We start from the raw sequence: 27368 nt of genomic DNA on the forward strand, positions 1-27368 counted from the left end.
CTAATTGGAAAATGGGGAGCCTTCTCTTCGTCATTTAGGTTTTTTGATACTTGGATTCCGGGTAGGTTGAACACCTTAATTTCATTCCCTTTACGCCGAAGTGTAATTATAGTTGTAATTCTCATTACAACTTCTTTGACATAAACCCCATCTGCAGAGTCAGCAATGATTTTAGCAAAAGCACCAGCTTAATTCTCAAATTCTTAGACATGCATGAAATTAGAATGTGTCGCGCAAAGTGAGACCGCTTTTTCAGCTTAGTCTTCCAATAATTTCATTCGCCTGATACATTATTTTGTAGATTTACACGACGCACTCTTGGCCTCATATGATTAATCAATTCTATATTGCACGAAATGAAGAAATCACAACTCAACTCACTCCCCTTGTTCGACAAAAGCAGTGAGACTATAGTATTCAACTATATTCATATGCAGTGTCATAAATACAAACTAAAATTGAAACACTCACCATTCTGAGGTTGAACGAAGGCTTATCTTTGATTCCCCGTATGTGGTAGTGTAGAAGCAACCGCCTCTGAAGATATGGACATATTGCGACTTTTCTGTCAGCCAACATATACCAAACTATACATAGTATGAGATAAGAATCACATTATAAATTTCATAAAAACCAAAAACCTCTAATAGTTTCAGACAAGAACACGCACCTCTAATAGAAATTTTCCCCACATCAAGCATGTTGCTTTTCGAAATTCTTGGTTTTGCCTGTCATTTCATACTTGTGGCAGACGCACAATCCACCACAACATAAAGTGCTAGCAAAGAAATGTGACAAATGATAAGAGGAAGAAATGAGATGAAAAGAACAGATGAATCGATTTTAATTTGTACTGCTAGGTGCACTTGTAAATTTTCACTAAAATCCAAATTTTCCAGATGCAAAAAGCTGCAACCTAATTCATCCAAACAACCTAAACAATAACCAAAGTATAATGGTTAACCCTGTTTTCTCACATTATCATTGAGCATCCATAACCCCACAATAACTACCACATACATGATCTACATATACATATCAATATTAACCAAGGGAAGAGCATACTTCAAAATATGGAAATAAGGTGACAAATAGAACGCACCTTCAGAAATCCTACAGAAATATGATGATTAAATTCACAACTTTAATAAGCTGGGCAAACTAGTGCTGATTTGTCGGATGATTGACCATGTACATATCTGGAGAAGTACAAATGGATGGCACCCAGACCAAGCAACTCCAATAAATATAGAAGCCAGCTGCTAGAGACAAACATACTATGAATCGTAGTGAGATGAAGCATGAAGATGGCGCTTTACCACATGGCAGAAAGCAATCATGCCTATGCACCTTGGTGAGGGTTCGATCCCCACCAATCTCCCTCCCCCTAACAACTAACAAATTAACCCACTAGGCTATCGTTAGTCAAAAAATAAAAAAATAAAAAAATAAATAGTGAGACGAAGAATGAACTGAACAAGTGAAGAATGAAAAACAAACTCTTGACTTTTGCCCCTTCCCTTATTTGCTCCAATAAATTGTGCAAGATCAGTGAGACGTACCATTCTTGGAGGCAGCTCTCATCCAATTGAAGCAGCCACATCATAAACGTCTTCAGAGCTAGATGTCTCCACATCATATGTGTTTGCTTGCTTAAGTTCCGAAGCGAGTCAAACACACACTCGTTTTATCCCACGAATGCTTAAAATAGTGCAAATACACTTAAAAAACAAAAATAGTGTACTTCTGACACCAAATAAGCATTTGATCTTTTGAGAACACATTATTAAGGTCTTAGTAGCGTATTATATGTGCTTGTTCACTTAAGTTCCAAAGCGTGTCAATCGCACGATCGTTTTATCCCACACATGCTTAAAACAATGCAAATACACTCAAAATACTAAAATAGTGTACTTTTGACACCAAAAAACAAGCATTTGATCTTTAGAGAACTCATTATTAATGTCTTAGTCTCATATTATATGTGTTTGTTTGCTTAAGTTCAGAAGCATGTTCAACGCACGCTCGTTTTATCCAAAAAATGCTTAAAACAGTGCAAATACACTCCAAATACAAAAATAGTGTACTTTTGACACTAAATAAGCATTTGATCTTCTGAGAACCCATTATTAATGTCTTAGTAGTGTTTTATATGTGTTGTTTTTCTTAAGTTCCAAAGTATGTCAAACGCACGATCGTTTTATCCCACGAATGCTTACAACAGTGCAAACACACTCAAAATACGAATATAGTGTACTTTTGACACAAATAAGCATTTGATCTTTTGAGAACTCATTATTAATGTCATAGTAGCGTATTATCTATGTTTGTTTGCTTAAGTTTCAAAGCGTGTCAAACGTACGCTTGTTTTAACCAACGAATGCTTAAAATACTGCAAATACACTCAATATACAAAAATAGTGTACTTTTGACACCAAATAAGCATTTGATCTTTTGAGAACTCATTATTAATGTCTTAGGAGCATTATATATGTGTTTGTTTGCTTAAGCTGCAAAGCATGTCAAATGAACGCTCGTTTTATCCCACAAATGCTTCAATCAGTGCAAATACACTCAAAATATAAAAATAGTGTACATTTGACACCAAATAAGCAATTCATCTCTTGAGGAATCATTATTAATGTCATAGTAGCATATTATATTTGTTTGTTTGCTTAAGTTCCGAAGCGTGTTAAATGCACGCTCGCTTTATCAAACGAAGGCTTAAAACTGCGCAAATACACTCCAAATATAAAAATAGTGTACTTTTGACACCAAATAAGAATTTGATCTCTTGAGAACTCATTATTAATGTCTTAGTCTCGTATGATATGTGTTTTTTTTCTTAAGCTCCAAAGTGTGTCAAACGAACGCTCATTTTATCCCACGAATGCTTAAAACTGTGCAAATAATTTCAAAATACAAAAATAGTGGATTTTTTACAACTAATAAGCATTTGATCTTTTGAGAACTCATTATTAATGTCTTAGTAGCATATTATATGTGTTTATTTGCTTAAGCTCGAAAGCGTGTCAAATGAACGCTCTTTTTATCCCACGAATGCTTAAAAAAGTGCAAATACAGTCAAAATACAAAAATAGTGTACTTTTGACACCAAATAAGCATATGATCATTTGATAACTCATTATTAATGTCATAGTAGCATATTATATGTGATTGTTTGCTTAAGTTCCAAAGCATGTCAAACGCATGCTTGTTTTATCCAACTAATGCTTAAAATTGTGCAAAATACACCCCAAATATAAAAATAGTGTTATTTTGACACCAAATAAGAATTTGATCTTTAGTTAACTCATTATTAATGTCTTAGTCTCATATTATATGTGTTTGTTTGCTTAAGTTCCAAAGCGAGTAAAACGCATGCTCTTTTTATCCAAAAATTCTTAAAACAATGCAAATACACTCCAAATACAGAAATAGTGTACTATTGACACCAAATAATCATTTGATCATTTGAGAACTCATTATTAATGTCTTGGTAGTGTTTTATGTGTGTTTGTTTGCTTAATTTCCAAAGCGTCTCAAACGCACTATCATTTTATCCAACGAATGCTTACAACAGTGCAAATACACTCAAAATACAAAAATAGCGTACTTTTAACACCAAATAAGCATTTCATCTTTAGAGAACTCATTATTAATGTCTTAGTCTCATATTATATGTGTTTGTTTGCTTAAGTTCCAAAACGTGTCAAATGCACGCTCGTTTTATCCCAAAAATGCTTAAAACAGTGCAAATACACTACAAATACAAAAATAGTGTACTTTTGACACCAAATAAGCATTTGATCCTCTGAGAACTCATTAGTAATGTCGTAGTAGTGTTTTATGTGTGTTTGTTTGCTTAAGTTCCAAAGCGTGTCAAAAGCACGATCGTTTTATCCCACGAATGCTTACAATAGTGCAAATATACTCAAAATACAAAAAAAGTGTACTTTTGACACCAAATAAGAATTTGATCTTTAGAGAACTCATTATTAATGTCTAAGTCTCCTATTATATGTGTTTTTTTGCTTAAGTTCCGAAGCGTGTCAAACGCACGCTCGTTTTATCCAAAAAATGCTTAGAACAGTGCAAATACACTCCAAATACAAAAATAGTGTACTTTTGACACAAAATAATCCTTTGAGAATTCATTATTAATGTCCTAGTAGTGTTTTATGTATGCTTTTTTGCCTAAGTTCCAAAGCGTGTCAAACGCACGCTTGTTTTAACCAACGAATGCTTAAAATAGTGTAAATACACTCAATATACAAAAATAGTGTACTTTTGACACCAAAAAAGCATTTGATCTTTTGAGAACTCATTATTAATGTCTTAGTAGTGTTATATTTGTGTTTGTTTGCTTAAGCTGCAAATCGTGTCAAATGAACGCTCGTTTTATCCAACAAATGCTTAAATCAGTGCAAATACACTCAAAATATAAAAATAGTGTACTTTTGACACCAAATAAGCAATTCAGCTCTTGAGGAATCATTATTAATGTCATAGTAGCATATTATATTTGTTTATTTGCTTAAGTTCCGAAGCGTGTCAAACACATGCTCGTTTTATCAAACGAATGCTTAAAACTGCGCAAATACACTCCAAATATAAAAATAGTATACTTTTGACACCAAATAAGAATTTGATCTTTAGAGAACTCATTATTAATGTCTTAGTCTTATATTATATGTGCTTGTTTGCTTAAGTTCCAAAGCGAGTGAAATGCACGCTCGTTTTATCCAAAAATTCTTAAAACAGTGCAAATACACTCCAAATACAGAAATAGTGTACTTTTGACACCAAATAAGCATGTTATCCTTTGAGAACTCATTATTAATGTCTTTGTAGTGTTTTATGTGTGTTTGTTTGCTAAGTTCCAAAGCGTGTGAAACACACGTTCGTTTTATCCCACGAATGCTTCCAATAGTGCAAATACACTCAAAATACAAAAATATTGTACTTTTGACACCAAAAAAGCATTTGATCTTTCGAGAACTCATTATTAATGTCTTAGTCTCATATTATATGTGTTTGTTTGCATAAGTTCCAAAGCGTGTCAAACGCACGATCGTTTTATCCCACGAATGCTTACAACAGTGCTAATACACTCAAAATACAAAAATAGAGTACTTTTGACACCAAATAAGCATTTGATCTCTAGAGAACTCATTATTAATGTCTTAGTCTCATATTATATGTATTTTTTTGCTTAAGTTCCAAAGCGTGTCAAACGCACGCTCGTTTTATCCAAAAAATGCTTAAAACAGTGCAAATACACTCCAAATATAAAAATAGGGACAAAGAAGCAAACACAAGATGTACGTGGTTCATCTAGATTGGCTACGTCCACGGAGTAGAGGAGTTCTCATTAATTGTGAAGGGTTTACACAAGTACATAGGTTCAAGATCTCCTTTAGTGAGTACTAGTGAATGATTTAGTACAAATGACATTAGGAAATATTGTGAGAGAATGATCTTTATTTATAGAAGCGAGTTTCTAGTTTCATTCTGACATTGACACGTGTCGTGTTATGATTGGCTTCTGATGTTGACACGTGTCGTGCTATGATTGGCTTCTGATGTCGACACGTGTCGCGCTGTGATTGGTCTCCTGGTTGGAGGGAAACTCTTCTGGGTCCTTGACGGTATAACGTTGACCGGTGCTCAGTAGTTTCGGGATTGGTCAAGTATGGTTCAAATAGTGCTCCCTTAAGTTTTCGAGTGAGGGAAGCTCCTCGGTTGGGGACTTACAAGATCCAAGCCATTGAGTAATCACAAAACTTCTAAGTACCGAAGTGTGGTATCATTTTCACTTGCCTTATTTGTCTCATATGTAGATATGACATCTTCTCTGAAAGTACTTTTCCTTCATCCAGGGGTGGTATCTTTAACCGATGAAGATGCACAAGGTAATGTATCAATTCACTTGAAGCTTACATGTAGTTTAGGGCTTGGTCAAGTGCGATACAAACCCTATAGTAGGAGTCCCCCAAGTCGCCGAGCTATGAGATTTGCCGAATGAGGTAACAGACAAGGTAAACAATTAGACTTCCAAGCAAGCAACCTGGATCGGAGGTTCGACTTCGACTTCCAGTTGATTGTTCTCCTTCTCCTTATGTCGTAAACAACAACAAGGATAAGGAGAAGCAAATGGAGAAGAGATGATATGAGATACTTTTACTTTTGAAGAAGTAATTTTCCACAGGCTTATTCTTGAACCGGGTTGGAGGGTTTTCTGGTTTCATCCAGAGTATAAGGTCGACTCAAGAATTTGAGGGTAAAAAAAAGTCCATCAATTCTAGAATACATTCGACCCTAATGATATGAGATACCTTTGCTGTCGACAAAGTAGTGGGTGTGGTATGGCGAAGCTTTGCTCTTTAGTGATGGTGTTAGCGAAAGATTGTTGAAGCTTCTCGAGTTCTTCGGATAGGGTAGCGATGCTGGGTTTGGATTTGATTTAGACTCCTCTGTCTGGGTTGTGTGGTTCTGCAGGAAGGGCATCGTGCTGTAATGATCTGTTCCAGCTCATCATTGATCCTTCTGCTTCAATCTCTTACAACATTTGTCCCTGATGCAGGAGTGGAATGCAACCTTTGCATTTAAATGGTCATTCAGAGCACTACTTCTCAGCGACTCATCCATGCGTGGCAGCTTCAATGTAAAGCGTCAATATCGTATCAACTGTTCTGAGGTATTTGCTGAAGGACTTCGTGACCTTGACAACAGTTAAGGATAAGTACTCGAGAGTAATGTTAGGCGAACAACCATGCAAAGATTATGGGCAATCAGTTCCAGATCGGAAGTTTGATTTTAGGTTCCGACTGATTGCGTTTTTTCTTCTTGTCCTGCAGGTAAGAGCAAGGGCAAAGGAAAAGACAGGGAAAAAGCATGATATGAGATATTCTTGCTTTTAACCCTGATGATATGAGATACTCTTACTCTGGTGTGGCTTGTTTGCATAAGTATTATCGGGGGGAAGGAGGGGAAGAAGCTGAGTATTTCGAGAGACTCTGCTGGGAGTGCCCTTTCGGATGTGAATAAAAATTGAGCGTTTTTTTTTATTTGCAGGTATACCTAGCTGTGGAGGATGAAGGTCGACATATATAGGAATTGTCCCAATAGCGAGTAGTAACGTTGTTCCTTTACCCTTCTCAGTCATAGCAATATAGTAGGAGCTGCAAGATTCACGTGTTTTAACCTTGTCAGAGCATTTTGAAAAAGTGGTCTGTAGTATTTGGAAAATTGATGTTGCGTGTGAAGATTGAAGATAAGCTTTATCCAACAAGCAATCCTGTCGGGGATCTAGTTCTCGAGATTCGGAGAAAAGTGCCTCTTCGATTTTTGAGAAAGCAATCCTATTGGGAGTCTGGCTTTTGAGTTTCAAAGAGCGGTGCCTTTTCGATTTTTTAGAAAGTAATCCTGTTGGAAATCAGGCTCTTGAGATTCAGAGAGCGGTGCCTCTTCGATTTTTGAGAAAACAATCCTGTTGGGAGTCTGGCTCTCGAGAGTCGGATAGCGGTGCCTCTTCAATTTTTTAGAAAGCAATCCTGGTGGGAGTTTGGCTCTCGAGATTCGGGGAGCGGTACCTCTTCGATTTTTTAGTAAGTAATCCTGTTGGGAGTGTTTTCTCGATGTGAGTAAAGCTTAGGCATTTTTGCCAGTCTGCCTTGCCATGAAGCACGGAGGTTGACACACACAAGGGCTTTCCAGTTATCAAGCAATGGTGTTGTTTTTTTACCCTTGTGGGTAATGGTAGGGTAGCTAGACCTTCGAAATTTATGTGTCTAAACTTTTTCAGAGATCTTTGGCAAAGTTATCTGTGGTACCCGAGGAACTGATATTGCATGTGGGGATTATCAACATATTTTATTCAAGAAAATCTGCTTCTCGAAATCTGGAGAGTGGTGCCTCTTTGATTTTTGAACCAACAGCCCTGTTGCCCTTTCTTTTATAGGGGCACCAATTGTGTGCAAGAAGTACGTTCAAAGAGTTATTGCCTGCAAGAATTTTCCCCTTATGTTTGTACTTCAGAGATTTATTGCACCTCATTTCTCCTTCATCATTTCTGAGAATGTCTAGCCCATCCGACCGTCGTTTTGACTTGAACTTTGGTGAAGAGGCAGCCATGCCTTCTCAAGACAACATGTGGCGCCCATCCTTCTTATCCCCTACTGGTGATCTTACCGTTGGGGACTCTGTGATGAAGAATGATATGACCGTTACGGTGGTGGCCAGGAACCTTCTCACTCCTAAAGATAACAGACTACTTTCCAAACGATCTGATGAGTTGGCTGTTAAGGATTCTCTGGCTCTCAGTGTTCAGTGTGCATGTTTTATGTCTAATATGGCCCAAGGCCTATTTGCTTGAACCCACCAAGTTGAATCATTGGCGGCTGAAGTGATAAGTCTCAAACATGAATAATCACCCTTCGGTGCCTCCTCTTTCTGGGGCTCTGTCGACTGCTGAGACTTCTCCTCTTTGATTCATGTATAAGTACATATTTGTAACTTATCGGAGATATCAATAAACAAGTTTTGCTTCATTTCAACGTATTGTGTTAAATACACCAAGGCCTTCTTCACTAAGTTCTTTGAATTTTTTTCTTTTGTTGAAGCTTGTATGTTGAAGCTTTGTGAGTGAAGCATGTATGTTAAGGTAGTGCTCCCTTAATTTCCCGAGTGAGGAAAACTTCTTGGTTGGAGACTTGAAAAATCCAAGTCACTGAGTGGTTGTGAGACTTCTGAGTATCAAGGAGCAATAGTATATGGTAGGAGTCCCCCAAGTCTCCGGTCGAGGGAGTTGACGGATGAGGCATTTTCTTCTAAGTGGTAGCCCAAAACTCCTCCTTCATATATATTTATTATGAAAGTTGTTAGGCCCAAAGAAGATGAGGCCTAGGCAAAATTTTTTTTTTTTCAAAATTTTTTTTCGAATTTTTTTTTCTTCAAATTTTCGAAATTTTGAATTTTCGAATTTCCGAATATATATATATATATATATATATATATATATATTTTAAAGCTTTGTAGGTGAAGCTTTGGTGTTGAAGCTTTGTAGGTGAAGCTTTGAGGTTGAAGCTTTGTTGGGTACCGTAAATTGATTTTGCTTCACAATATCTTGATCAAGATAGTGTGAAGCTTTTGTATGTGAAGCTTTGTAGGTGAAGCTTTTGTAAGTGAAGCTTTTGTGGTGGGTGAAGCTTTTGTGCTTTTGTGGTGGGTGAAGCTTTTATGGGTGAAGCTTTTATTGGTGAAGCTTTGTGGTGGGTGAAGCTTTTGTTGGTGAAGCTTTTGTTGATGAAGCTTTTGTGGTGGGTGAAGCTTTTGTGGGTGAAGCTTTTGTGGTGGCTGAAGCTTTTGTGGATGAAGCTTTTGTGGTGGGTGAAGCTTTTGTGGATGAAGCTTTTGTGGGTGAAACTTTTGTTGGTGAAGCTTTTATAGGTGAAGCTTTTGTGGGTGATGGTTTTGGGTTGAAGCATTGTAGGTGAAGCTTTGGAGTTGAAGCTTTGTAGGTGAAGCTCTTGTATTGAAGCTTTTGTAGGGTACCATAAATTGATTTTGCTTCACACTATCTTGATCAATATAGTTTGAAGCTTTTGAGAATTTGTAGTTGTCCTCCATTGATGAAGCTTTTGTTGAATTCCCCAATTTTTTATTTTTATTTTTTTGGGAAAACTAGAAATTTGTTGAATTTCCCAATTTCCTTTTTTTTATTTTTTTTTATTTTTTTTATTTTTGGGAAACTAGAAATTTGAAAATGTGGGAGAGACAACATATACAAATTTTTCTTCCACACTGTTGAGCAAAAGATTGTGATGCAAGTCACATCTTGTAGTAGTCGAAGGTTTGGATGAACCATATAAATTGAATTTGCTTTGAACAGTCTTCATCAAGAGTGTGTGAAGCTTTCTACGAGTTGTAGTTGCCCTTCATTGATGAAGCTTTTGTTGGCACCATAAATTGACTTTGCTTCACACTGTCTTGATTAAGAGTGTGTGAAGCTTTTGAGAATTGTGGTTGAACTCCTTTGATGAAGCTTTTGTTGGCACCATAAATTGGTTTTGCTTCACACTGTCTTGATTAAGAGTGTGTGAAGCTTTTGAGAATACCATAAATTGGTTTTGCTTCACACTGTCTTGATCAAGAGTGTGTGAAGCTTTTGAGAATTGTGGTTGCCCTCCATTGATCAAGCTTTTGTTGGCACCATAAATTGGTTTTGCTTCACACTGTCTCTCAAGAGTGTGTGAAGCTTTTGAGAATTGTGGTTGCCCTCCATTGATCAAGCTTTTGTTGGCACCATAAATTGGTTTTGCTTCACACTGTCTTGATCAAGAGTGTGTGAAGCTTTTGAGAATTGTGGTTGCCCTCCATTGATGAAGCTCTTGTTGGCACCATAAATTGGTTTTGCTTTACACTGTCTTGATCAAGAGTGTGTGAAGCTTTCTACAAGTTGTAGAGTTTGCATTGTTACAGAGGAGAAATGTCTGAAGCAAATGTAAGAGGGCTGAATAGCTTGATCTTCGTATGCCATACACTGAAGTTGTTGTTGGCTTGCAATAAGACTTTGTTGGTGACTATAACTCTTGTTGGGCATAAGTGCTCCCCTAGTTGAGTTGTCAAGCTTGAGGGTTTTTTATTATTTGTGAATGCTAGGAGTTCACATGTACAAGTTATACCACTCGTCTTCTGGTATGTGGAATGAATTGTGAGTTGCTTTCATCACTTGGTTGGTGGTACGAAGGTGAGTTCCTTCATCACCTTTCATCACATTTCATCACCTGGTTAGTGACACGAAGATGAGTTTCTTCTTCACCTAGTTGGTGGCATAATGGCAAGTTGCCAAATGATACTAGAGTACGAGTTGTACAAGTCATCACCTGGTTGGTGGCATGAAAGAGAGTACGGGTTGTACATTTCATCACCTGGTTGGTGGCATGAAGATGAGTTCCTACTTCACATTTCATCACCTGGTTGGTGAGAATATGGGCAAGGTGTCGAGGCACATTGTAACAAGTGTCGAATGACACAAAGTATGTTAAACCCTTTCGAAGCACAATTGGCTTATGTATGAATGTGTTGGAATGTATGATTGAACGAATATACTGTGAAGCTGTTCGTTTATTTGTATAGTCTAGTTGACATATACTTAGACTTTGTTTCATGTTGGAAGCATTCATGTTGAAGCTTTGAACCCGAGTGTTTCATTGCTAAGAATGTAAGAGGATTAGGACCGAGTTGTCTAAATCACCTCTTTATTGAATTCATGCTAAATAGTCTTCGTTACATAGGATGTCGAACAGCTGAAGCTTAACACTTGTACAATGTGAGTTTACTTGTAATAGTACGTCAAGTGATCAGCGTTCCATAGATGGCCAAGGGTCTTGCCATCGGAGCTTCTAAGCTTGTAAAAGCCAGGACGACTGATGCCAACAACTTCAAACGGTCCATCCCAGTTTGGACTAAGTGTTCCTTCACTCGGGACTTTATTGCAGAGTAATCTTTTCTTCAATACCCAGTCCCCTTCATTGAAAGAACCAGGTTTGACCCTTGAGTCATAGTAGTTGGAGATGCGCTGCTTGTAGGCGACATTCCTCAAGTGACCCTGGTTTCTGTGTTCTTCGACTAGATCTAAGTTGAGGGTAAGTTGTTTGTCATTTTCGCTTTGCACGTAGTTCTGAATTCGGAACGTTGCTTGCTCAAGCTCAATTGGGACAACTGCCTCTATACCAAAGGCAAGTGACAATGGGGTTTCTCCTGTTGATGTCCGATACGAAGTGCGATATGACCAAAGAACTTGGGGTACAAATTCTGGCCAACAACCTTTAGCCTTGTCCTAGCTAGTTTTCAAAGTTCGCTTGATTATTTTGTTGATGGCTTCGACTTGTCCATTAAACTAGGGATGAGCTGGGGAGGCAAAACATAAGTTGATGTTGAACTTAGAGCATAACATCCTGAACTTATTGTTGTCAAACTGTCGCCCGTTGTCAGTGACTATCGCATTGGGAATGCCGAATCTCCAAAGGATGTTCTTCCATACGAAGTCTTCTATTTTTGCCTCAGTAATGGTTGCCAAGGGTTCTACTTCGGCCCACTTTGTGAAGTAGTCAACTGCAACGATTGCATAGTGAACCTTGCCCTTCCCTGCAGGCATTGGGCCGATCAAATCAAGTCCCCATTGGGCGAAAAGCCAAGGGCTGATTATAGAAGTGAGCGGCTTGGGATGGGAGTGAGGAATAGTTGCGTAGCGTTGACACTTATCACATTAGCGGGATATTCTGATGGCATCTTGGTGGAGTGTTGGCCAGTAATATCCTCGGTGAAAAGCCTTATGTGCTAGGGATCGAGATCCAGCATGATCTTCGCAGACTCCTTCATATATTTCCCGAAGGACAATTTTCGCCTCTACGGGCGTAAGGCATCTTAGGTATGGTAGGTTAAAACCCTGATTGTAGAGTTGGTCATTAATGATCAAGTAACAGGTAGCCTTGTATTGAATCTACTTAGCTTGGACTTTATCATCTGGGAGGGTGCCATGAGCAAGGAATCTATAAATCGGGGTAATCCAACTATCCCCCTGTTGTAAATTGCACACTTTCGCAGCCATTGTAAAGTGCTGCCAACAATTCGACCTCAATTTTTCTCCCAATCTTGTCTTCCACCGTTGAGGCGAGGTGAGTCAAAGCATCTGCATGACTGTTTGCCGCTCGAGGAATTTGGGTGATCTGGTAGTGGAAGTGCTTGAGCAACAATTGTGTTTGTGCCAGATATGCTGCCATGGAGCTATCCTTAGCGTCAAAGTTGTTGGTGACCTGGTTAACCACCAATTGGGAATCACTGAAGATATCAATTCGTTTAACCCCAAGGTGTTTGGCCAAACATAAGCCTGCTTGGAGGGCTTCATATTCGACTTCATTGCTCGACGCCTTGAATTTGAAACGAAGAGCATACTCCATCGCCACTTTGTCAGGGGTCGTAAGGATTAGTCCTGCTCCACAACCCTGTTGGTTGGATGAGCCATCAATATATAGACTCCATGCTGGGGCTGTTGGTTCTATTTGCTGAGCTTCCGAAGGTAATGAAACCACTCCTTTAGGCGTAGAAACAATGTCAACAGGATATGTGAAGTTGGCGATGAAGTCTACCACTGCTTGGCCCTTCTCAGCTGGCTTTGGTTGGTAGGAGATGTCAAACTCACCCAATGTTATCGCCCATTTGATCATTCGCCCGGAAGTGTCAGGACTTTGGAGTGTCTGTTGAAGATGATGATTGGTGAGCACGATGATGGAGTGTGCTTGGAAGTAAGGGCGAAGTTTTCGAGCAGACATGACCAATGCTAAAGCCAATTTCTCAATGTTGGAGTATTGTGTCTCCGCATTTTGTAAGGCATTGCTAGCGTAGTAGACAGGTCGTTCGACATTACCATCATTTCGAATGAGAACGGAACTTAGTGCTGAAGCTGATATCGATAGATAGATAATGAGAGTGTCACCAACCTCAGGTTTGGAGAGCAGATGGGCTTTACTCATGTAGTCCTTGAGGTTCTTGAATGCCTCGGCACATTCATCAGTCCATGTAATGTACTTCTTACTTCCCTTAAGTGATTTGAAGAAATGAGCACATCTATCTGTGGCCTTAGAGATGAACTTAGTTAAGGCTGCCACCTTGTCAGTAAGGCTCTGGATGTCTTTTGAAGTTACCGGTTCCTTCATGTCGAGGATTGCTTTGATCTTCTATGGATTAGCTTCAATGCCTCGTTGGCTTATCATGAAACCTAAGAATTTTCCAGAGCCTACGCCGAAGGCACATTTGTTGAGGTTCAACCTCATTCGATACCTCTTCAGAATGGTGAAAGTTTCAGATAGGTTGGTGATGTGTTGGTCTGCATGTTTGCTCTTAACTAGCATATCATCAATATAAACTTCCATGCTCTTCCCAATTTGTTCAACGAACATTGAATTGACTAGTCTCTGATAAGTCGCTCCTGCATTCTTTAGGCCGAATGGCATGACTTTATAGCAATATAGTCCCCTATCAGTAATGAAGGTTGTATGTTCTTGGTCCGAAGGGTTCATGAGGATTTGGTTGTATCCTGAGTAAGCATGCATGAAGCTCAGGAGTTCACACCCTGCCGTAGAGTCTATAAGTCTATCTATGATAGGAAGAGGAAAGCTATCCTTCAGGCATCCTTTGTTTAGGTCAGTGTAATCGACACATATTCTTCACAAGACCTTTTGGAGCAGGAGACTTTCCTTGGTCGGATTCTTTTTAACAATGACAACATTTGCTACCCACGTTGTATAATTGACTTCGCAGACGAAGCCTATGCCTTTAAGTTTTTCAACTTCTGCCTTCATTGCCTCGTACCGTTCAACGTCATAAGATCTTCGCTTCTGTCTCACTGGCTTGGTCTTGGGGTCAATACTTAAGCGATGACATATGATATCGGGCGATATGCCTGGCATGTCTTTATATGACCAGGCGAAAACCTCAGTGTTCTCTTGCAAAAAAGAGATCAATGCCAACCGAATAGGTGGTGACAAGGTGGTTCTTTTGAGACACAAACCTTCTCCAGCTCTTCAGCGGGCTATGCTTGCTGGGTGAAAGAGTCGTCTTAAGGATCGTCAGGTTGACTGTTGCCACCGTGAAGATCCAAGTTGGCTTCGTTAGGGCTGGTCTTTATGACTTGGTCATGTATAGAAAGGGTTTCTTTGGGCACAAGCAGATGTTTTTGCTTGACCGAAGTGTTGTAATATGACCATGCACTAAGTTGATCTCCTCTGATGTAACCATTGCCATAGGGGGTTGGAAATCTCATCAACAACATATGTGTGGATACCATGGCCTTGAGATTATTGATGTCTGTGCGTCCAAAGATGACATTGTATGTTGTTGGGCAATCAATCACCAGGAAGTTAGTGGTAATGGTAGCTGTGTAAGGGCATGTACCAATGGTGAAAGGTAAGTGTATGCTCCCTAAAGGTTGCACGATATCACCAGAGAAGCTTATTAGAGGAGAAATCGAGCAATCGAGCAAGTGTTCAGCTACATTAAGTGCCCTGAAAGCTTCAACAAACATGATATTGATCGAAGCCCCCGTGTCTATCAGGATTCGTCATACTTCAAAGTTGGCTATGTGAGCGTCCATGATCAATGGGTCATTATGAGGGTAGATGATATCTCTTTCTTCCTCAGGGTAGAAACATATTGGATCCCAGTTAGGCTTTTGACACTTGCCTCCCCTGATGTCTTCCACGTGAAACACTTGGTGACCAGGCCTTAAAGCTCGTTCCCTGTTTTTCATGGCTCTGTTGGAAGATTCATATATGGGTGTGCCACCGCTTATGGAATATATCACATTCACTTGGCGTTGGTTACGGTTATCCCTTGAAGGGGGAAGGAGGAATTGATCAATTTTTCCTTCACGCGCCAAAGCTTCAATATGATCACGAAGGGTGATACACTTCTTGCCATCATGGCCGTTATGCTTGTTGTAGCAGCAAAATGTGCCCGTGTTCTTCGTGGGCTTATAACCCGACCGCCTAGGCATTGGCTTCGGTATCAAGTGTGCTATGCTAGGGTAAATGGCCACGCATGTGGCGTTCAAAGGTGTGTATATCTCATACCTTGGGGTAGGGCCTGTCCTGACACGTACTTGGCCCACTGTGTTGACTGCCTAGGGACGGGCATTATCGTGGCGATACCCTTGGTTATCGTGATAATGTCCCTTACTCATTTTACTAAAATGAGACTGGTGAGGATGAAAATCTTTCCTTTTGCCCTGAGATTGATATGTCTGTTGACTTGACAAAGTATTAAGTAAGGCAGGGGGAGACACCGCTGCCGTTTGGAAGGTTGAGGTCTTCTCATTTGGGTGGGTCTGGCTTCTACTCCCCACTTGTTGATAGGGGATGGTTCTTGGGGGTTTCTCTTGGTATGTCCTTGCCTCGGCGAAGGCATGGTTATAAGTCTGCGCCATCACCTCAGAGTAAGTCTTCCAAGTGTTGGCATTGATCATGTACTTAAAGAAACAGTCACGTAAGCCTGCCGTGAAGGCTTTGTGGGCAGTCTTGTCGTCTGCCTCGGCACAACGAGAATACTCATGGCTGAAGCGGCCAGCATACATACGTAATGACTCGTCTGGCTTCTGGCGAATAGTGTACAAGTCATCCACAGAGTGCAAGCGATCAGTCTGGAAAATGTGTTGAGAAACAAACAGTTTCCTCAATTCCTCAAATGAGTCTACCGTCTCAGGTGGAAGACGGCAATATCAGTTTAGAGCTCCAACAGAGAGGGTGGAGGGGAAGAGAAGACATCGCTCTTCGTTGGTGTGCATCCGGTATGCCATAGTGGACTTAAAGAGGTTAAGGTGTTCAATCGGGTCTTCATTTCCAGTATAGAGTTGCAAGCCAAGCTTCTACTTTGTCTTTGCTTGGAGAGGGTGTCAAGGATCCTCCTTGTAAGAGGGTCAGGTCTAGGTTGGTTCCAATCAGGTATCTCAGCTTGTCGTTCGTCCTTCAACTTGTTTACTTCCTTAAGGAGCTATAGGACAAGAGGGTCCTGAGTGGAGTCATGTACTACTGGAGCTTTCTTTCGTAAATCTCCATCTCCTCTTAGAAGTAGGAAGGTTTGATCAAGAGCATGTGATTTTTCCTTGGACTCGCCGTACTGACTTCCAAGGTATGTCTGTCAAAACATCTCTGAGTCCCCTATACCTTTGTGTTTCTCTAAGACTTGTTACCCCTTCCCTAAATTGGTAGCCGGCCTGGGACATGGGAGGGGACCGAGTCTTTCAGAGACCTTTGGGTCATTGATCTTTGAGCTTACATAGATGGGATTGTCTCGACGTTACTTTTGGAAGTCTCGACAGTTGCGAAAGACGACTTTCGATCCTTCCACTCCTTCTGTAAGGAGGTGTCTTCCTCCACTTCTTCTGCTTTGGGTTGAAGCAGCTGGGTTGAGAGAAGTCTCATGTTGGTCGCCATTTCGATGAGTAGCTCGCTCCTCAACAGGAATACCCATGTCGAGGGCAAATGACCCTCCGTGTTGGAGGCACCCAGTTGATGGTTGACTTCCACAGGGGTGATGAGCCTGTGTGTTTTAGTATATCTAGCCTTGTGGAGCATCTCGAAGACCTTCTCATACTGCTCTTGGAGGATCTCATTCTTCATCGCTATCTTGTTGTTCTGAGCCTGCAGCTCATCGACTTTAGCTTGAAGAGCAAACTTCTTTTGTTCTTTCTTTCATTGATTCGCACTAGGTACAAATGGGGTGTCGTTCTATGTGTTGTGGCTTCCTTCGCTTAACAAAGCGATTGTACGAATGATGGAAACCAGCTTAACAAAGTTGAAGAGAGTGGGAATAAGTGTCATTCCCACAGACAGCGCCAAATGTTGATGCACAAAATCAATGAGGACTTTGGTACAACATAAAGTGTTAAATTTGTGACCCACGCTAGGTTGCTCCGGTCACTAGTGTGGATAAGTATGTAAATGGATAGGGATAGGGAAGTAAACACAAGATGTACGTGGTTCACCCAAATTGGCTACGTCCACGGAGTAGAGGAGTTCTCATTAATTGTGAAGGGTTTACACAAGTACATAGGTTCAAGCTCTCCTTTAGTGAGTACTAGTGAATGATTTAGTACAAATGACATTAGGAAATATTGTGAGAGAATGTTCTCTATTTATAGAAGCGAGTTTCTAGTTTCATTCTGACATTGACACGTGTCGTGTTGTGATTGGCTTCTGATTTTGACACTTGTCGCGCTATGATTAGCTTCTAATGTCGACACATGTCGCGCTATGATTGGCCTCCTGGCTGGAAGGAAACTCTTATGGGTCCTTGACGGTATAACGTTGACCGGTGCTCAGTAGTTTCGGGATTGGTCATGTATGGTACAAATAATGCTCCCCTAAGTTCCCGAGTGAAGGAAGCTCCTCGGTTGGGGACTTGCAAGATCCAAGCCATTGAGTAATCACGAAACTTCTAAGTACCGAAGTGTGGTATCATTTTCAGTTGCCTTATCTGTCTCATATGTAGATGTGGCATCTTCTCTGAAAGTACTTTTCCTCCATCCAGGGGTGGTATCTTTAACCGATGAAGATGCACAAGGTAATGTATCAATTCACTTGAAGCTTACTTGTAGTTTCGAGCTTGGTCAAGTGCTATACAAACCCTATAGTAGGAGTCCCCCAAGTCGCCGAGCTAGGAGATTTGCCGAATGAGGTAACAGACAAAGTAAGCAATCAGACTTCCAAGCAAGCAACCTGGATCGGAGGTTCGACTTCGACTTCTGGTTGATTGTTCTCCTTCTCCTTATGTCGTAAACAACAACAAGGATATGGAGAAGAGATGATATGAGATACTTTTGCTTTTGAAGAAGTAACTTTCCATAGGCTTATTCTTGAAAAAGTAAGTTCCAAAGCGTGTCAAACGCACGATCGTTTTATCCCACGAATGCTTACAATAGCGCAAATACATTCAAAATACAAAAATAGTGTACTTTTGACACCAAAGAAGCATTTGATCTTTAGAGAACTAATTATTAATGTCTTAGTCATATATTATATGTGTTTGTTTGCTCAAGTTTCGAAGCATGCCAAACGCAAGCTCGTTTTATCAAAAAATGCTTAAAACAGTGCATATACACTCCCAATACAAAAATAGTGTACTTTTGACACCAAATAAGCATTTGATCCTCTGAGAACTCATTATTAATATCTTAGTAGTGTATTATATGTGTTTGTTTGCTTAAGTGCCAAAGCGTGTCGAACGCACGATCGTTTTATCCCGCGAATGCTTACAACAGTGCAAATACACTCAAAATACAAAAATAGTGTACTTTTGACACCAAATAAGCATTTGATCTTTAGATAACTAATTATTAGTGTCTTAGTCTCATATTATATGTGTTTGTTTGCTTAAGTTTTAAAGCGTGTCAAACGCAAGCTCGTTTTATCCAAAAAATGCTTAAAACAGTGCAAATACACTCCAAATACAAAAGTAGTGTACTTTTGACACCAAATAAGCATTTGATCATTTGAGAACTCATTATTAATGTCTTAGTAGTGTTTTATGTGTGTTTGTTTACTTAAGTTCCAAAGCGTGTCAAACGCATGCTTGTTTTAACCAACAAATGCTTAAAATAATGCAAATACACTCAATATACAAAAATAGTGTACTTTTGACACCAAATAAGCATTTGATCTTTTAAGAAATCATTATTAATGTCTTAGTAGCATTATATTTGTGTTTGTTTGCTTAAGCTGCAAAGCGTGTCAAATGAACGATCGTTTTATCCCACGAATGCTTAAATCAGTGCAAATACACTCAGAATATAAAAATAGAGTACTTTTAACACCAAATAAGCAATTCATCTCTTGAGGAATCATTATTAATGTCATAGTAGCATATTATATTTTTTGTTTGGTTAAGTTCCGAAGCGTGTAAAAAGCACGCTCATTTTATCAAACGAATGCTTAAAACTGCGCAAATACACTCCAATTATAAAAATAGGGCACTTTTGACACCAAATAAGAATTTGATCTTTAGAGAACTCATTATTAATGTCTTCATAGAATATTATATGTGTTTGTTTTCTTAAGTTCCAAAGCGTGTCAAACGCACGATGGTTTTATCCCACGAATGCTTAAAACCGTGCAAATACACTCAAATACAAAAATAGGGTACTTTTGACACCAAATAAGCATTTAATCTTTTGAGAACTGATTATTAATGTCTTAGTAGCACCTTATATGTGTTTGTTTTCGAAAGTTCCAAAGCCTGTCAAACACACGCTCGTTTTATCAACCGAGTGCTTAAAACTTTACAAATACACTCCAAATACAAAAATAGTGTACTTTTGACCCCAAATAAGCATTTGGTCTCTTGAGAACTCATTATTAATGTCTTAGTCTGGTATTATGTGTGTTTTTTTGCTAAAGTTCCAAAGCGTGTGAAACGCAAGAACGTTTTATCCCACTAATGCTTAAAATGGTGTAAATAAACTCAAAATACAAAAATAGTGTTTTTTTTACCCAAAATAAGCATTTGATCTTCTAAGAAATCATTATGAAAGGATTTGTAGTGTATTGTGTGTGTTTGTTTGGTTAAGTTCCAAAGCTTGGTAAACGGACGATCGATTTATCCCACGATTGCTAAAAACAGTGCAAATACACTCAAAATGCAAAGATAGTGTACTTTTGACGCCAAATAAGCATTTGATTTTTTAAGAACTCATTATTAATATCTTAGTATCGTATTACATGTGTTTGTTTACTTTAGTTCCAAAGCATGTCAAACGCATGCTCGTTTAATCCAACAAATGCTGAAAACTGTGCAAATACACTCCAAAAATAAAAATAGTGTACTTTTGACACCTACTAAGAATTTGATCGTTACGGAACTCATTATTAATGTCTTCGTAGCGTGTTATATGTGTTTTTTTGCTTAAGTTCCAAAGCGTGTCAAACGCACGATGGTTTTATCCCACGAATGCTTAAAACAGTGCAAATACACTAAAAATTCAAAAATAGTGTACTTTTGACCACAAATAAGCATTTGATCTTTTAAGAACTCATTACTAATGTTTCGGCAGTGTATTATATGTGTTTGTTTGCTTAAGTTCCAAACCATGTCAAACGCACACTCGTTTTATCCAAAGAATGCTTAAAACTGTGCAAATACACTCAAAATACAAAAATAGTGTACTTTTGACACCAATAAGCATTTAATGTCTTAGTAGCGTATTATATGTGTTTATTTTCCTAAGTTCCAAAGTGTGTGAAACGCACGCTCGTTTTATCCAACGAATGCTTAAAACTGTGCAAAAACACTCGAAATGCAAAAATAGTGTACTTTTAAGAACTCATTATTAATGTCTTAGTAACGTATTATATGTGTTTGTTCGCTTAAATTCGAAAGCGTGTCAAACGCACGCTCGTTTTATCCAACGAATGCTTAAAACTGTGCAAATACACTCCAAATAAAAAAAATAGCGTACTGTTGACACCAAATAAGAATTTGTTCTTTAGAGAACTCATTATTAATGTCTTCGTAGCGTATTATATGTGTTTGTTTGCTTAAGTTCCAAAGCGTGTCAAACGCATGATGGTTTTATCCCACGAATGATTAAAACCATGCAAATACACTCAAAATACAAAAATAGTGTACTTTTGACTTTTGACACCAAATAAGCATTTAATCTTTTAAGAACTGATTATTAATGTTTTAGTAGCGTATTATATGTGTTTGTCTGCTTCAGTTCCAAATCGTGTCAAACGCATGCTCGTTTTATCCAATGAATGCGTAAAACTATGCAAATTCACTCCAAATATAAAAATAGTGCACTTTTGACACCTAATGAGAATTTGATCTTTAGAGAACTCATTATTAATGTCTTAGTAGCATATTATATGTGTTTGTTTGCTTAAGTTTCAAAGCATGTCAGATGCACGCTCGTTTTATCCAACGAATGCTTACAACTGTGGAAATACATTCCAAATATAAAAATAGTGTACTTTTGAGTCTTAATAAGAATTTGATCTTTAGAGAACTCATTATTAATGTTTTAGTAACGTATTATTTGTGTTTATTTGCTTAAGTTCCAAAGCGGGTCAAACGCACACTCGTTTTATCCCACGAATACTTAAAACTGTGCAAATACACTCAAAATACAAAAATAGTGTACTTTTTACACCAAATATTTATTTGATCTTTGTGAACTCGTTATTAATATCTTAGTAGCGTATTATATGTGTTGGTTTGCTTAAGCTCCAAAGCGTGTCAAACGCACGATGGTTTTATCCCACGAATGCTTAAAATAGTGCAAATACACTCAAAATAGTGTACTTTTCACACCAAATAAGCATTTGATCTTTTGAGAACACTTATTAATGTCTTAGTAGCGTATTATATGTGTTTTTTTGCTTAAGTTCCAAAGTGTGTCAAACGCACATTGGTTTTATCGCATGAATGCTTAAAACAATGCAAATACATTCAAAATACAAAAATAGTGTATTTTTTACACCAAATAAGCATTTGATCTTTTGAGAACTCATTATTAATGTCTTAGTAGCTTATTATATGTGTTTGTTTGCTTATGTTCCAAAGCATGTCAAACGCACGATCATTTTATCCTACGAATGCTTAAAACAATGCAAATACACTCAAAATACAAAAATAGGGTACTTTTGACACCAAATAAGCAATTCATCGTTTGAGAACTCATTACTAATGTCTTAGTAGCGTATTATATGTGTTTGTTTGCTTAAGTTCGAAACTGTGTCAAAAGCACGATCGTTTTATCCTACAAATGCTTAAAACAGTGCAAATACACTCCAAATATAAAATAGTGTACTTTTGACACCTAATGAGAATTTGATCTTTAGAGAACTCTTATGTTCCAAACCATGTCAAACGCTCGCTCGTTTTATCTAACGAATGCTTAAAACTGTGGAAATACACTCCAAATATAAAAATAGTGTACTTTTGAGACCTAATAACAATTTGATCTTTAGAGAACTCATTATTAGTGTCTTAGAAGCGTATTATATGTGTTTATTTGCTTAAGTTCCAAAGCGGGTCGAACGCACACTCGTTTTATCCCACAAATACTTAAAAGTATGCAAATGCACTCAAAATGCAAAAATAGTGTACTTTTGACACCAAATAAGCATTTGATCTTTTGAGAACTCATTATTAATATCTTAGTAGCGTATTATATGTGTTTGTTTGCTTCAGTTCCAAAGCATGTCAAACGCACGATGGTTTTATCCCACGAATGTTGAAAACAGTGCAAGTACACTCCAAATAGAAAAATAGTGTACTTTTGAAACCAAATAAGCATTTGATCTTTTGAGAATTCATTATTAATGTCTTAGTAGCGTATTATATGTGTTTATTTGCTTGAGTTCCAAAGATTGACAAACGCACGCTCGTTATGTCCCAAGAATGCTTAAAATGGTACAAACACACTCCAAATACAAAAATAGTGTTCTTTTGACACTAAAAAAGTATTTGATCTTTTGAAAACACATTATTAGTGTCTTAGAAGTGTATTATATGTGTTTATTTGCTTAAGCTCCAAACCGTGTCAAACGCACGCTCATTTTATCCCACAAATTCTTAAAACAGTGCAAATAAACTCCAAATACAAAAATAGTGTACTTAAAAGCATTTGATATTTTGACAACTCATTATTAATCTCTTAGTAGCGTATTATATGTGTTTATTTGCTTAAGCTCCAAAGCGTGTCAAACGCACGCTCGTTTTATCCCATGAATGATTAAAATAGTGCAAATACACTCCTATTTGGAACCAAATTTACAATATTGACTCGAGCAATCAAGACCGTTAGATAAGTGGGCTCTAGACTGTTGGACTTCATATTTTTCTAGAAGATAATTGAAAAGGCGATGGGGTGTTATCAGACGGTTGTTGAAGAGATAAGAATATGAATGAAAGAATATTATTTTCCCATCTAACCAAAACAACAATTTCCTTGCAGACGTGGAATATTGGTTAGATAAGGGAATAAGGAAAATAAGGATGAGAATATGGGGTCAAGGGATGGAATTGCATGCAAATGTGGGAGTCTAGGTCTGAGATGATGTGATTTCATTAATGGCTGGTATAATTCAAATTGACTTGGAATTCATGGGTGGGGTTGTGGCACGTGGCTTTGTCTTGGGATTTGGTGATTATATTTCTTCAGTTATAATTACTTTTCAAAGTTTAAGTTGGTGAAGGAATCATCATGCATGCATGTGGTCTTCGTTAAGGGAAATATACATGATGGATATGATTGGTGAGGTGATTGCATGGAGATAAACTTGTGTTGGGGTGATAAGTTTTGGATATGGGGATAAGCCTTTAGCCTAAGGCACGGATCAACTTCACTAGTTTGAGTTGCAAAGGAACTTTACGTAATCATCAGGCCTTGCCAAGGTAAATATGTTTTATAAATACAGAAGCATGAACGACTCACGAGGCCCCCCTCCAATTCAGCACACAAACTGCCCTGCGCAAATTTGCTCTATGCGAAACCTTTCAACAACCTTGAGAACTTTATTCTTTTCCCCTTTCTCGCCAACACATCTTTAGTTTGGAAAACAACACTGTGAAGGCAACCGGTGACATCTTCAATTTGGAAAATAGCACTGTTGCCGTAGAATCAGCCTACTGTAGAGCACCTTCAGTTTGGAAAACAGCACTGCGTCAAGGCCGACTGATTAACTATCCAAGTCTCGGTTGAGAAGGGTTTTTGAATCCTTATTGGCAGAGGTCATCTCATTAGCCTTCATGGCAAAGTGAAGTGTTACCAGGTTACTACATTCGGCACATTGACAGCCGAATTTGATTTTGCACTTCGTAGAACTAGCAGCCTTGTATTCAGGCTCTAGAACTCGAAGGCCGAGGCGTGTTCATTCCTCAGCTGCAGTCGTAAGATCAAGAAGTCAGCATAGCGCTCAATGCCACATCCACATATTTCACTCACCGACCGAGCTCAGCCATCATGTTGGCACACCCCGCACACAGCTGAAAGACGTAGTTAGCTCATTAGTTACTCGGCCAGCGCGCCACGTAAGCTTGGTAGTTTTTAGGGTCAACAACTCCAAATACAAAAATAGTGTACTTTTGACACCAAAGAAGCTTTTGATCTTTTGAGGACACTTTACTAATGTCCTAGTAGCATATTATGTGTGTTTATTTGCTTTAGTTCAAAAGCCTGACAAATGCAAGTTCGTCATATCCCATGAATGTTTAAAAAGGTGCAAATACACTCCAAATACAAAAATAGCATATTTTTTACACCAAATAAGCATTTGATCTTTTGGGAACTCATTATTAATGTCTTAGTACTGTATTATACGTGTTTATTTGCTTAAGTTCGAAAGCGTCACAAATGCACGCATGTTATGTCCCACGAATGCTTCAAACAGTGCAAATACACTCCAAATACAAAAATATTGTTCTTTTGACACCAAAGAAGCTTTTGATATTTTGAAAACACATTATTAATGTCTTAGTAGTGTATTATATGTGTTTATTTGTTTAAGTTCGAAAGCTTGACAGATACACGCTCGTTATATCCCACGAATGCTTAAAACGATGCAAATAGACTCCAAATACAAAAAAAGTGTATTTTTTACACCAAATAAGCATTTGATCTTTTGAGACTTCATTATTAATGTCTTAGTAGCGTATTATATGTGTTTATTTGTTTAATCCAAAGCGTGACAAACCCACGCTCTTTATGTCCCACGAATGCTTAAAACGGTGCAAATACACTACAAATACAAAAATAGCATACTTTTGACACCAAAAATGCATTTGATCATTTGAGAACTCACAATTAATGTCTTAGTACCATATTATATGTGTTTACTTGCTTAAATTCCACAGTGTGTCAAACGCACACTTGTTTTATCACACGAATGCTTAAAACGGTGGAAATGTACTCCAAACACAAAAATAGTGTACTTTTTACACCAAATAAGAATTTCATCTTTTGAGAACTCATTATTAATGTCTTAATAACGTATTATATGTGCTTATTTTCTAAGTTCCAAAGCGTGACAAATGCACGCTCGTTATATCCCAGAAATGTTTAAAACACTGCAAATACAAAAGTAGTGCAGTTTTGTCACCAAATAAGCATTTGATCTTTTAAGAACACATTATTAATGTCTTAGAAGCGTATTATATGTGTTTATTTGCTTAAGCTCTAAAGTGTGTCAAACGCACGCTAGTTTTATTCCCACGAATGCTTAAAATAGTGCAAATACAATCAAAATACATAAATAGTGTAATTTTGACACCAAATAAGCATTTGATCTATTGACAACTCATTATTAATATCTTAGTAGTGTATTCTATGTGTTTATTTGCTTAAACTCCAAAGCGTGTCAAACGCACGCTCATTTTATCCCACGAATACTTAAAATAGTGTAAATACATTCCAAATACAAAAAAAGTGTACTTTTGACACCAAATATTATTTGATCATTTGAGAACACATTATTAATGTCTTAGTAGCATAAATTATGTGTTTATTTGCTTAAGTTCCAAAGCGTGTCAAATGCACGCTCGTTATATCCCATGAATGCATAAAACAGTGTAAATACACTCCAAATGGTAAAATAGTGTACTTTTGACACTAAAAAAGCATTTGGTCATTTGAGAACTCATTATTAATGTCGTAGTACTGTATTATGTGTGTTTACTTGCTTAAGTTCGAAAGCTTGACAAATGCACGTTCGTTATATCCCACGAATGCTTAAAAAGGTTCAAATACACTCCAAATTCAAAAATAGTGTATTTTTTATACCAATTAAGCATTTGATCTTTTGAGAACTCGTTATTAATGTCTTGGTAGCATATTATATGTGTTTATTTTCTTAAGTTCCAAAGCGTGTCAAATGCACGCTCGGTATATCCCACGAATGCTTAAAACTGTGCAAATACACTCCCAATTGAAGAATAGTGTACTTTTGACAATAAAGTGTTTATTTGCTTAAGTTTGAAAGCTTGACAAATTCACGTTCGTTATATCCCACGAATGCTTAAAACAGTGCAAATACACTCCAAATACAAAAATAGCATATTTTGGACACCAAATAAGCATTTGATCTTTTGAGATCTCATTATTAATGTCTTAGTACCATATTACATGTGTTTATTTGTTTAAGTTTCAAAGCGTGACAAACGAACGCTCTTTATGTCCCACGAATGCTTAAAAAGGTGCAAATACACTCCAAATACAAAAATAGCGTACTTGTGACATCAAAAATGCATTTGATCATTTGAGAGCTCATTATTAATGTCTTAGTACCGTATTATATATGTTTACCTACTTAAGCTCCAAAGTGTGTCAAACGCACGCTCGTTTTATCACACGAATGCTTAAAACGGTGCAAATGTGAACCAAATACAAAAATAGTGCACTTTTGACACGAAATAAGTATTTCATCTTTTGAGAACTCATTATTAATGTCTTAGTAGCATATTATGTGTGCTTATTAGCTAAATTTCAAAAGCGTGACAAACGCACGCTCGTTATATCCCATAAATGCTTAAAACACTGTAAATACACTTGACACCAAATAACCATTTGATCTTTTGAGAACACATTATTAATGTCTTAGAAGCGTACTATATGTGTTTATTTCTTAAGCTCCCAACCGTGTCAAACGCATGCTCATTTTATCCCACGAATGCTTAAAACGGTGCAAATGTGAACCAAATACAAAAATAGTGCACTTTTGACACGAAATAAGTATTTCATCTTTTGAGAACTCATTATTAATGTCTTAGTAGCATATTATATGTGCTTATTAGCTAAATTCAAAAGCGTGACA

At 37.9% G+C, this 27368-nt stretch overlaps 1 protein-coding gene and 1 long non-coding RNA gene across 2 annotated transcripts in view; one reads left to right on the forward strand and one right to left on the reverse strand.

The window, feature by feature from the left end:
- Nucleotides 1-1635, reverse strand: LOC126593350 (uncharacterized). The gene is made up of 5 exons (XR_007612919.1): nt 1563-1635; nt 1099-1259; nt 671-778; nt 472-587; nt 1-151 (listed from the first exon to the last, which is right to left on the reverse strand). It is a non-coding gene; the product is annotated as an uncharacterized LOC126593350 (long non-coding RNA).
- A 16392-nt stretch (nt 1636-18027) lies between these two features.
- The window catches only part of LOC126592769 (uncharacterized), a 48959-nt gene continuing 39618 nt past the window's right edge, over nt 18028-27368 (forward strand). The window contains exon 1 of the mRNA XM_050258552.1: nt 18028-18120. The gene's annotated coding sequence lies outside the window, so the exon portion shown is untranslated. The remainder of the gene's footprint in view (nt 18121-27368) is intronic.

This window comes from Malus sylvestris, chromosome 12 (assembly GCF_916048215.2).
Source record: "Malus sylvestris chromosome 12, drMalSylv7.2, whole genome shotgun sequence".
Taxonomy (NCBI): Eukaryota; Viridiplantae; Streptophyta; class Magnoliopsida; order Rosales; family Rosaceae; genus Malus; species Malus sylvestris.